Genomic DNA, 13,861 nt, shown 5'->3' on the forward strand with positions numbered 1-13,861 from the left:
GCTTTAACACCATACAAATCAAGTCCCTGTGGAATGCCAGGTAACAAGACCTTGCAATATTTGTGGAATATGTCATGCTTCTTTACATTGTCATTATTTTGCATTGTTTTTGTGATATATGCTTTTGTCGTGTCCAATACCGTCATGCCAAATTGAACTGATTTGACTTCAACATTTGGTATTTCCAAATCATTAATTGGCTCGTGCTCCATTTTCGAAAGATCACTTGATTCTTTCAACTCTATAGAAGAGGTGGCATCATCCTTTGGTACGTGGCCGGCACGAAGGTAGTGGAGCTTCTTTAGCTTGGTGATGGTCTTTGGTAGCTTGATGATACTTGTGCCACTGACATCTAACATCTGGATGTCCCACAAGTTGCCCAATGAATTTGGTAGATGATAGATATCAGCGCATCCTCTCAATGAAAGGTACCTAAGGTGAAGAAAATTGCCAATTGACTCAGGTCACGATCTTTCAAACCAGATGTGCCCTCCAAATCAAGAATCCGAAGCATCCTCATCATGCTAAAATCTAAAGATGCTTTGCACTCTCCGAATATAGTCACTGATCGTACATGGGTTAGGTCAACACACTTCAATGCGTTCTTGTTTGTCTCACCAGTGTTGATTATAGATAAATGTCGTACTGTACCTTCGTTATTAGAGCTAACTTCAAGTACAAAGCCATGATTTTCTTCCATGGATTTTGAAACACTAATCTTGTGCATAAGATTATGTACTCGACAATATTCAATATTGCCAACTTTGTGAGCTGGTACTGGTTCTGATGGTTGAATGATGCTTCTATTGATAAGCTCTGCAAAATAGAACTTCTTCTGCACTCAAGCTATGAGTCTTACTTATGTAACCTTCTGCAACCCAACGTCTTACTATGCGTTTGCGCCTAATATTATGGCCTTTGGGAAAAACAGATAAGTACAGAAGGCATAACTTTAGATGATAGGACAAGTTATTATAGGATGGTTCAAGGGTTGTACTTATCATTTCAAGAATTTCTTTGTTCACTGACCCAGAAGTAAAATTATCATTCAACTTCTTCCATTCTGTAGTTGTTTTTTGCTTTCTTGCCAAGAAACCAGCAATATTGGTTATTGCAAGAGGATGACCATCACACTCCTTTGTGATGAGTTTTGCTTGAGTAATCATGTCAAGATCCAAATCAATATTTGAACTATCTACAAATACCTACAGTTGTTATGAGAAGATTATCAACATGTGCACAAATATACGGTGGATGAGGTAGATTGTTTCTTAAAAAAAAACTAATGACAAAAGAGTTGCTACAGAAAGAGAACATGATGAAATATCCCAAACCAAATTTAAAGAGGTTCTCATAAAAATGCTCAGACTAGTATTGGCACACATTGACAAAAGACGACATCAATGCTCATAAACCACATTGAATACTCAAATAGTATAGTGAGATCTCCATATATAACTTTGACAGTTAACTGGAAAAAGTTAAGACTTCGAGTACTATATGAAGGAATCTTAACCAAAAATCTTAATATCCACAGTTTATGAAGTAATTTTAATCACGAGTACTCCTGATCATTTTCTCTTGGTCACTTAGCAATTAATTTTTTGTAGATAATTAACATTTAATTACCTATATGATGAACATTTAATGCTCAGAAGTTTGATTGCCAAGCATAAAAAAAATTCTTTTTAGGACTAGAGGAATACCTTGTTCTTGAAGAGTGCAATTGCCGCATCTTCTTTAAGACCTTCTAGCTTACATATGTTTTTGCATGTCATCGAGCAATGCTCAGCAATACTTGCTTCTCTCGTGGTGACTATGATCTTTGTGTTTGTTTCATTAGGCAAATGAGGTTGTATCAAGTTCCATTCTTCAATAGATAATACATCATCAAGGACAAGGAGGCATCTCCTCTTTGAAGGCTTGATTGATTCTTCACTCTTCTGCAAGTCATTTCCAAGAACACTAAAATCGTGTGCATTTAATTCATGGGCTAAGCTCGTAATGAAATCATTAAGGTTAAAAGGATGCGATATAGTGACCCAGGCACACTGCTCAAACATGCTAGTTATTTCTTCGCTTCCATAGGCACTCCTAATGAAGGAGGTTTTGCCAATACCAATCATTCCCCATATGGAGATAATGTTATGATTCTCGCTGTTCTGAGAAACAAGTTGGATGAGATGAGATTTTTCCATTTCTCGTCCGATGTGTGGAGCATTCCTAAATGCAGGTCCTGTTGGTATTGAGATTGACTGAAAAAAAGAAATAGCATGATTACGAGAAGCACATACAATGTGGCAGGGGAATTATATTTATAGTGCTTCATGTAACCTCTTTATTAAAGATAAGTGTATCAAAATAATAATGATTAATTATTTTTTAAAAATAATGTAATCTACTTGTTTCAAATTACTTTTGTTCTAGGACTCAAATTTTGTACTCCTAGCAAATTAATTGCCATTCTCATATTATAAAACACTTTTAGTGATTAACTTCCCTCCCAACCCTTTATTATATAAGGCCCTGTTTGATTCAGCTCAGGATTATTATAATCTAGATTATTAGGAGTAAACTGAAACAAACAGATAGCTTATTATGTTAGGTTATTATAATATATAAGCTAGATTACTATAATCTGGTAATCCACTCTTAAGATGCTTTTTTTAGATTGTTGGGTAGCTAACAGCTAATAATACAGAGAAACAAACAGCTAACAACTTTTTCTATGTTGGCTTATTATAATCCAGCTTATAATAATCTGGCTCAATAATCTAGATTACAATAATTTTAAAGCTAAAACAAACATGCCTAATGCAACCACACACATTAATACATCCACCACAGTTCTCATTGGCTATTCTCAACTAATTGGAGATAATGTAGTGCTTTAAAGATTAATTGGATGTACTTTAATGAGGGGAAAACTTAATTTGTCATAGCTTCTTGGCTATTAAGAGTAATATAATTTTATAAATAAATCATCTTATTAACGTTTTGAACAAGAGCCCTTGGTTTAACCTATTTTTAAATCTAGACTTTTATTAGACCATTCCATCTTTGTGGCAGTTCACTATTTTTAAATCTAGACTTTTATTAGACAATTCCATCTTTGTGGCAGTTCACTGCCACAGGATCATCAATCATAGATATGGGATGCCCACGTATTTGGATCTGCGCATCTATGATGTGGACTTATATCACAAACATGAAACATAAGCCTCCAGGATGTGGACCATCAAAGACACGGTCTTCCAATCCGCGTATGTGATTTTTGCAATAATCACTTATTTTCCATACTCGTTCATAACATTACACAACACAGACATTTGCTTATATATAGGTAGTCCCCATTAGCAATGTTCATATACATGGATTTCCACAACGGACTGTGACCTTTGCTGGAATCACAGCCTCCTTTTTTATCATCCATGTCTACGATTAGAGCAAAGATCACATGCAATGTTTTCCTTCTACATGTCCATGTCGATGATAAGAGATGCGGATGTATCAAGCATTTGTGAAACATGTCAGAGACACTTTTTAGGTCTTATCTTTTCGCTTATGCTCATACTTATCAGTCAAAAATTAATTTTTCAACCTTGAATTTGGAGTTGATTTTGAGGTTTTTTATTGAAGTTTATTTTTTAGCCTTTGCTTTTAGATCTCTAAGAACACGTATATAAAATTTTTATTCATAAATTATTTTTGATTTGTAAATATGACATTTCACTTATTCCCCGAATAAGCGAAACGATGGGTGCGTTTATTTAAACGGGTCTATCATAAATGGACCTCAATCACAAATGTGTGCTAACGTCTGTGCCATATCATAAATGCGTGTTCCTTGTTGTAATCTGTGATGAAGGCCGCAGAGGTCCAGCCTTGACCCGGTGAGTTAGGCCTTGATCCGGTGAGTTAGGCCTTGTTTAGTATCAAAAAATTTTGCCCAAAAAAATCACATCGAATCTTTGGATACATGTATGTAGCATTAAATATAAATAAAAATACTAATTGCACAGTTTATATAGAAATTACGAGACAAATCTTTTGAGCCTAATTAGTCCATGATTAGCCATAAGTGCTACAGTAACCCACATGTGCTAATGATGGATTAATTAGGCTTAATAAATTTGTCTCGCGGTTTCTAGCCGAGTTATGAAATTAGTTTTTTCATTTGTGTTCGAAAACTTCTTCCGACATCCGGTCAAACATCCGATATGAGACTAAAAAATTTTCTTTTCGCGAACTAAACACACTCTTGTTATATTACTCAATGCATCTGCGATGTGATCTTATGGAGGCATACAGTTTTTGTCTGTTATATTAAGGGCCGGTTTAGTTGGCAAAAAGTTTTGCACCTGCATGTCACATCAGATATATGGACACATTTAAAGTATTAAACATACTCTAATAATAAAACAAATTACAGATTCCGCCAGGAAACTGTGAGACGAATTTATTAAGCCTCATTAATCTGTCATTAGCAAATGTTTACTTTAGCACCACATTGTCAAATCATATCGCAATTAGGCTTAAAAGATTCGTCTCGCAATTTCCTGGCGAACTGTGTAATTGGTTTTTTGTCTACATTTAATACTCTATGCATGTGTCCAAACATTTGATATGACAACGTGAAAAATTTTGTTTAGGAACTAAGCATGCCCTAATTGGTTGGCTTTTTGGTATATTGTGTGGTAGTGGTTGGCATATCAAAATACCACTGCCTCATAGCCACGGGTTAAAAACTATGTCTAATTAGCAAACTTCTCCCTTCATTCCAAAATAAATTAACTTATGTATAGGAATTTGAGCATAGACTATATCCAGATTTAGATTTATGTAAAAAATTGATTTTTTTTATTTTTTTAGGCATAGTACGTACTACTATGATAGTATAGATGGATATGAAAATTTTTCCTTTCCATTGCAATAATTGCCATTATTAAAATTTAAATTGTAATAGTTGATGTTTTACCTCATACGAGGAAAGTGAATATTAAGGGTAAATTTAAATAGTGCGCCTGCACTTATTTAGTTCTATAGGGCGATGCCAGCCATGCTTAAGGGAACTACAATTACATGACAAGTTCAAGATCTATTTTGCTATCTAAGTCATGCATGCCATTTTTTTTCTTCTTATAGGAATTTTCTCTTAAAATATTTATTCGATTACACTGTTATATTCATTACACTAAAATCTTTATATGCAAGATCTCATATAATTATATTCTGATAAAAATATATGTATTTTTTAAATTAATTTTATCATATATGTAAATTAGTTTTAGATTTGATTAAATTACTTTTATAACATCTATGAAAGTAAATTCCATAAAGCCCTAAAGTAATTTACATAAATCATAAAAGTAACTTAGCACAAAATGGAAGTAAGTTGTCACGGCATTAGAAGTAAATCCATTGTATGGGTATTAACATGAGTCTATCTAGGAATTAAAGTTAATTAGCACAAATTATAGAATTGACTAAAACCAACAATGAAATACGCAACTCACAATATTATGAATATATAAGAAGTAATTTAATCAAATCTAAAAGTATTTTACATATATGATGATAAAAATAATTTATGTAAATATGCATAGGGGCGAAAACGGAACGGCTCCGAATCCATCCAAACGAGAATATGGTATGGGAATTTAGAATTCCAGCGGATATACATGCGGATGCATATAGTATGATGCGGATGCGGATATAGTATCTCTAAAATCTGACGGATGTGGATAATCTGATTGACCGTTTACCGAATAATTTGAAATTATCAACACATGTAACCACTCTATCTATTACACATAACATAAGTTGGTCCAAGGGCAGACCTAGGGCCCCGGCACCCTGGGCCACGGCCCGGTTCCTGGTCCAATTAGCAATAGACCCCATTTTATTTTTACCCTAAGGGGGTGTTTAGACCCAGGGGTGTAAAGTTTTGGTGTGTCACATCAGATATTATATAGGGTGTCGCATGTGGTGTTTGGGCACTAATAAAAAAAATTACAGAATCCATAAGTAAATCGCGAGACAAATTTATTAAGCCTAATTAATTCGTCATTAGCAAATGTTTACTGTAGCACCACATTGTCAAATCATAGAGCAATTAGGCTTAAAAGATTCGTCTCGCAAATTAGTCTCAATCTGTGCAATTAGTTATTTTTTAGCATATATTTAATACTTCATGCAAGTGTTCAAACGTTCGATGTGACATGATGTAAAATTTTAAGGTGGGATCTAAACAGGACCTGAAAATCTTGGCCCATCAAATATGTCCCAAGGCCCAGCTGTGAAGTCGCTGCTCGCTAGTGAGGCAGAGACACCGAGAGATGAGATTGACTGACGGCGGATCGATTCCTCCATCGCTCCTGCTCCAAGCTCCCGCACCGCATCGCTCTCCCCTCTCCCCCGTCGGAACGTGATCCTCTAACGTACTGCCCTCTAACTTTGAGAGGATGACATGTGGGCCCCACAGCTGATGGACCCACATGTCAGCCACCCACGTCAGAGGGCAGTACGTCAGAGGAGCCTCTTCCCTCCCCCGTCTCCTTTTCCGGCATGCCGGCTGTGCGCTCGCGGCCGCAGCGCCATCCCGGGCCCCGGGCGCTCCCCCTCCGTGCTGGTCTGCAGTGATCTGTTGAAGATGCTCCGCTGCTCGCATGCTACCTTCTCCGGTGTTCCCCATCTTTTCAAGCCTTCAAGGAGGTGGCATGCCGGCACCGGCTAGCCGGTGAGGACGACCCTGATGGCCGACGGCCTGATTCTAGACTAGAAGATGCTCAAGCCGGCGTCGAGGGTGTTTAGATAGGGCTAAAATTTTTTAGCCCATGTCACATCGGATGTTTGCATGCTAATTTAGAGTATTAAACATAGACTAATAAAAAACTAATTTCATAAATAAGAGCTAATCCGCGAGACGAATTTTTTAAGCCTAATTAATCCATAATTATCAAAAGTTTACTGTAGCATCACATTGTCAAAATTATGGTGTAATTAGACTCAAAAGATTCGTCTCGCGAATTAGTCCAATATTATGAAATGGGTTTTGTAATTAGTGTATGTTTAATACTCTAAATTAGTGTCCAAACATCCGATGTGACAGGGACTTGGAATAAGTCCCTACAAACCTTTTCCCAGGCGCCCAGGCCCCTACCCCCCGAGGTCCAATATCTCTAGCTCGTATAATGATTTATAGTCATTTTTATTTCTCTGTCTTGGTCATTCTCAATTATAAGATGCTTACACCAGCCAGTTACACATTGATTGGTTCGATTTATTTTGTTTTGAAACTATGGAGAGATTATATATGAAGATGACCAACTTGGACAGCTGATGTTAGAGCAGATCCACATTATATTTCTTAGATGCAATGACCTTCTATGAAGATGTTCAGAATAGTAGATACAAGAATTCAAAAGATGAAACTTCCTTTTCGTTAGTGGTATTTTATCTTCTTGTTATGAACTTAGTATTAACTTAGGTTTTTCTATCCACAACTTTAATAAGCGATTTTTGTGATTCTTTTTTCCTTCATATGATCATGATATAAACCTGCATATTATAGGCTTGAAAAAAGCAAACCCAACTAAAAATGTACTTCTATATTTTACATAGCACGGTTTATTCTATGTCTTACTTTTGGTTATACTCATACCTGTTGTGGTATGGGGGTAGCCATTAGGCTTGGCCCGGGGCTTACCAAAATCCTGGTCCGCCACTGAGTTGGTCCATCCAATGACCGAATTCATCAATTAAACTAGATTTCTTAGTCTGATTTGCAAAAAAAGAAGATTTCTCAGTCTGAGGTTTTCACCGTTGTGTACCTGTATTTTTATATTATAATATTATAGACATTATGTATTCATGTTGTTTAACACTTAAGTATATAATTATTACGCTGGATCATTTATTGATTATTGTATTATTGTTCATTGCATTGCTAAATCAATGTTGTATTGATTGTATATACATGTAACATCTGATAAATTTAATCCGTTTTCGAACCGACTCCGCAACATTCTGACATCCGAAACAATCTACTCCGCATCCACATCCATACACTATCCACACCCGCTCCTAATCCGCTTAAAAAATATGATTTAGGATATGGTATGATAATTATCCGTTCGAATCTGCTCTGTTTCCACCCCTATTTATACACATGACACTACTGGTGAAACCATCTTTGGTTGGTTGACTAAAATCTACAGTAGTCCCGGTTCCATTAAAAAGGAATAAAGAGTATATATGTTTTCTTACCATGGGCTGCGCAGCGTCCGGACCAAAATTAATTGCGTTGCAGTATATCGCACTGCTCTTGTTCACATGCTCAATCTCGTTCCTCAGTCTTCTGATCTGCTTGGTGATGGTGTCCAGTGGCAGGAGCAGCTTGGATTTGGCGCGAGGCGGCCTCTCCAGATGGAGGCAGAACTCCTGGAGGCAGCCCTCGACGTCTTGAGACAGGCCCCGGAGGTGTCGCAACCAGGTGCTCAAACTCCTGGAGGTCGTCGTCGTCGCCGCCGCCGTCTGCCTACGCTTCTCGGCGGCATCCACCAGGAACGACTCCATGAGTTGGAAGTCCTTCTTGATGAAGGCCATGTCCTCCTCCAGCGTGTCGTTGGCGGGCACCTTCCTCTTGTCCCTCATCCGGTGCACCTCCGTCAACACCAGCGTGGCTATGGCGATCGTGGCCTCTAGCCCTATCTCCCACTCGCCCATTTCGATCGATTTTTGGTGGTGGTGGTGTGGTGCGTATGCGTGGTTCTTTTGTCTTGTAAACTGTGGTTGTGTGCTCTCGTTCCAGAGAGACGCTGATCGATCAGGATCGATCGTTTATATAGCTGTTTCGTACTTCAGTCAGTCCAACTTACTTTCAGAATAATTTGGTCTTTTGCTCAGGCATGGTGTTCCGTGATCAACCAACTTGCTGTACAGCACCGGCCAGTTGATCAGACTAGCCAGCAGCGAAGCATGGAGGGGAAGGGGGAGGGGGGGGGGGGGGGCAACTTGTGACAAACTGACAAAACTGTGATAAAGAAAAGAAAGAGATAATACCATTGTACCCTCCCAAAAGCAATTATCATGTCTATATTAGAAACACCCCTCAACTTGAAAACTGGTATCGAACCTCTCTCGACTATCTATTATAAAAACTAATTGATATAGCGAAACAACGCGACTAACCTTCCGATTGTTTTAGCCATTCAAATATGATACGACGATACAGTAACATATGATATTTGTCATCGTGATTCAGCGCAAACATGCATATCGTGCCCTCTAACCCAACCCCCCACCCTCGCTCATTTCGATTTTGGTGGTGGTACGCATATGTATTTCTTTTGTCTTCCAAACTGTGGACTGTGGTTGTACTGCTCATTCCAGAGAGACGCTCTGATCTGCAGGATCGATCGCTTATATATATAGCTGTTCCATACTTTCCGTTGGATATAATTAATAGAAGAGCAGGGCTGCAGGAAGATCTGTCCAACTTGCTGCTTAATGATGACGCCTTCTGAATAATTTGGTCTCTTGCTCGAGATGGGTGTGTCGTGATCAATCAACTTGCTGTATACCACAGGCCGGCCAGTTGATCAAACTAGCCAGCGGTGAAGCCAGAATTTGGATCGGGGCCAACTTGTGACAAACTGACAAACCGTGATAAAAAAAAAGAGATAATACCATTGTACCCCTCCCAAATACACAATTATCATTCCTATCTTAAAATGCACCCCTGTAACATCCTGAATTTTTCGCTTCGTTTAAAACCTAATTTAAATACAAAACCTATTTTTCAAAATTTGGTTCTTATTTGGATTTTTCCCTATGCCATTAAAGATCTCAAATATCTCATTCCAAGTCCACAAATAAAGTCATATAATTATTAGATTCCACAGTCCCTTTTACAGTCCATTTACAAAAATTTAAATTCAAATCTCCTTCAAATTCCTAGGAAAAATACCAAAACCCCCAGTCCCCCCAGGCCACCAATCTTCTCGTTCTCTCCTTCCCTCGGCCCACACCCCACCCAGCTCCTTCCCCTCCCTAGGCCGGCCCACCTCCCTCTCCACCTTGGCGGCCCAGCCCGCCCTAGCCATGTTGTCCTTCGCATGCCAAGCCAACGCCACTACTCCTGCTCCCTCAGCCGTGCGTCCACACCGCCCGTGTGAGCCGCGTTCACGCCGTCGTGCCGCCATTGTGCCCCGCTTCCTTCTTCTTGAAGCCGTCCACACCGAACGCCTGCGCTGCGCCCACGCCCACCGCGTCGCCACAGTGCCGCCTCCTTTTGTCCTTCTCCCCGAAGCCACCAAGCTCTCTTCCTTCCCCTCGAAGCCACTGCAATCGAATCCGCCATAAACGCCACCTGACCCATCACCCTCCACCTTTCGCCTCCCATTCCCCGCCGCCACCATTGCCTCCCTGCCATCGGCCAGAGCACCGCCCCGCGCACGGGCGCCGCCTCCGCGACCCACTACCACCTCTGCCTCCGCCACCGAAGCCGCCGTAGCCGCCGTCTTCATCCTCCCCCAGGCTGGCGTCGTGCCGCCCCGGCCGTCGTCGTCGCGCCATGGCCGCCCCCGCCTTCCTCTGCCCCACGCCCTCCTCGACCACTGCGACAGCCGCCGTCGTCTCCGCCTTGCCTCGACCGGGCCGCCGCACCGCCGGGGCTGAGCACAGAAGGCGCGACCGCCTCCTCGCGCGCCGTCTCTCAGGCACCGACTGCCGGTCCACTCTCCACTGCCCCGCCGCCTTCCTCAGTCGTCGTGCCGGCCGTTGTTGCTGTCGCCGCGTCGACTGCCGTCTTGCCATGCCCGGTCCTCCCTCCACTCGAGCGTGCACGCGAGAAGGAGAGAAGGGGATCGAGAAGAGGAGAGATCAAGAAGAGGAGAAAAGAAAAGAAAACAAAATTCAGTGCTGTCTTAACAAGCACAGCATTTTCAGGTTTTCTTGATGCATATAAAAAAGGTACAAACTAGAGATGGTCTCAGTGGCTTCCTGATTCCACACCCACAAGCACACAAGGTCCATGACTTATGAGATTGACTTGCCCACATGGTCAAAGTCCATGACTTATGAGATTGACTTGCCCACATGGTGTAGCACATCCAGTGCACATACTTTGCACGCATAATTATGAAACAGCAACAACACACATGACCTAAACTTATCAAACTCTACAAACAAAAAAAGTATGAAGGGAAATGCGCAAAAACTATAAGATACATGAAATGGAAACACAAACAACAATATAATCCAATCCATCATTCAGCTAATAAGCGGTCATGCCCCCTTTAGAACTGGTTGGTTTTGGTCACACAGGTTCTTCAGGTGTTCCTCGTTGTGGTCACCTATGAGAATAACTTCGTTCAGGCTTGGAAGAGATGATACACCAGAAAACCCATTATTGTCTACGTGCATGCAATTATTTATCTGCAGCAATTAATTATTCATCGCTCCTTGCATGAAGTTTAATGATTTGAGGCCTTCTTGATCTTTAAGCTCCATCAGGCTTGGGAAAGTGCCCTGCTGAAAATCAAAATGTATTTTTTTGCACTGAAGAAAAGAGCTCTTCCACGGTCGAAGAATGGCCAAATGTGGTATCTTCCCAAGGATTTCCATGGAAGAAGCCAACTTCAACTGGGTGCTCCTAAGCTTCAACTTAGCCAAATTATGGAGCTGGGTGAAATATTGAGGGAATTAAAATTTCCTTGAAAAATCATGGCCAGAAATATTTTTGTAATATTTTCCGTGCTCTAAAATATTCTCTGAAAGTTCCCGTGAATTTTCAGAGCTCAAGAAATAATTTTAACATCACAAAGTTCATTTAATCAGTTAAATTAAATTGAAAACAAATAAAACCCCCCCTCCTTTTCCTTTGGGCCGCTTCTGGCCCAAGGTCCTTTCTTCCTCCCTCGCAGCCCGCTCGGCCTGCCTCCTTTTCCCCTGCCTCTCGGGCCAGCCCTTGGCTCCCCTCCGTTCGGCCCGCTCACCTTCCCCTCTCCTGAAGTCTATTTTGCTTCCCTCTCCCGGCCTCCTCTCTCCCTCCCTCGCCAGCAGGTGGGCCATGCGCACAACCGCCGTCCACCTCGACGTCGCCGCCAAATCTGGCCCCCTCCCGCACCCGTGCTCACGTCCAACCGCGTGGGCACGACCCCATCCACATCCTCCACCACCCCCAAAAAATGGCGCCGGTGGAGCCCCACATCACCCACGTCGCCACCCCACTTCGTCGGCACCTTCTGCCTCTTCCGGCCTCGTGCCGAGCCCCCGAGGCCTATAAAATGCTCCCCACACCTCCTCTCTCTCGTTTCCCCCAACTCCCGAGCTTCCCTGCGCCAGAAATCGTGCTCGCAACGCCGAGCCTGTGCACCGCTACTTGCTGTCGAACTCCGGTCGCCACTTCCCGCCGCCCTAGCCACCGCCGAGCCGTGCCGCCACCACCGCCGAGCCTTGCCACAGCCCGTCCGCGGCTCCGTTTTCCCCCTCCACAACCGAAACACTGCCCACTTCTTCCGCCTCCGGCCAGTCGCTGCCGCCACCCTAGCCACCGCCACCCCATGCGGCCTCCACCACCAACTCCACCGCGCCCCGACGCACCTCAGCCACCGCTCCGTCGGACCCAATCGTTGCCGCAACCCTCTCCTCCATGTCAAGGTGAGCTCTACCCCATGTCGCCACTGTCGGCCGTCATTCTCGGCTGCTCCTCGCCGTCGACAGAAGCCACCGGAGCGCCTTCTGCACCGTTGTCCCGCGGGCGCCGCCGCCATCTCCCCACCGCGAAGTTCCCCGTGGCGCCACTTGCAGCTGTCGGGCGCTCGGTAAGTACTCCCTCCTCCTCCTTCTCTCCTTTTCCCCCTCCTTTCACCGCTTCCCGTGCCGCTGCTCGTCGCTGGTCTCGCCACCGGTGGCCGTCTGGCCATGTGCCGCCGCGCGCCGTTGCTCGGTCGGGCCGGCTCTCTGCCGTGCCTGTGCCCCAGCCGCGCCACCCATGGCCGCCCGATTCGATTGGGCCGATCCGGGCCGTCGGTTCTAGTGGACCGGCGGTGGACCACCTTGGTGGTCCCGGTCCACGGTGGACCGCCCCCTTGTGCCGCTGACTCGTGGGGCCCGCATATCGGCGCCAGCCTCCCCTTGATGACGTTAGCACCGTCCTTTTTCCTTTAGAAAATATTTAATAATTGCGTCATAAATTGAGTATAATTCTAGAAATTGATTTAAATGGCACAAAATTTCTAAAATTCGTAAGTAATTCATAGGAACTCGAAATTGAGCCATCCAAATTGCAAAATTCATCTAAAATTGATCTTTTAATGTTTGTATACTTTTTATGTACTGTTTACTTAGTTTTTATTAGAGTTTTTCCTCGTTTTGCGTGCCAGCGTGTAGATTCCGTCGTTTCGGAAGTCCGCGGACACGAGGAAAAGAGTTCCAAAGATCTTTTGAAGTAGCAAGATAAGTAACACTTTTCCCCTTGAGCATATTGAGCCTACTTTATAAATGTTTTACTGTTTACAAATAAATATGCATGTTTTGCTAATTACATGGGATTATTGGTTTACCTATCTACTCGCTTGTGCCATATTTACTTGATATCCGTCCTTCGCTAAACTTGGGTGATAATTTGCCTAGCTCGTGTTACTTATGTGACCAAGCTAGAATTATATATGCTTAGCCATGCTTAATTACCACTAGCTAACATAATGGGATAATTACATTATTAGACATCTAGTATCTTGACAAGCTGCGTGCTCGAGACATCCGGCCATGTTTCATTGGTCGTAATTATCCAACTAAAATGGGACTTAATGGTGGACTGTGGGTGCATGGTTTTGCTAGTTGCACCCATGGTAAT

The 13,861-nt window shown here is 42.5% G+C and overlaps 1 pseudogene; it reads right to left on the reverse strand.

Moving 5' to 3' along the window:
• Positions 1-627: 627 nt before the first annotated feature.
• Positions 628-8,402, reverse strand: LOC127764496 (probable disease resistance RPP8-like protein 4; annotated as a pseudogene).
• Between the last annotated feature and the right edge of the window lie 5,459 nt (positions 8,403-13,861).

The sequence above is a fragment of the Oryza glaberrima genome, chromosome 2, assembly GCF_000147395.1.
Source record: "Oryza glaberrima chromosome 2, OglaRS2, whole genome shotgun sequence".
Taxonomy (NCBI): domain Eukaryota; kingdom Viridiplantae; phylum Streptophyta; class Magnoliopsida; order Poales; family Poaceae; genus Oryza; species Oryza glaberrima.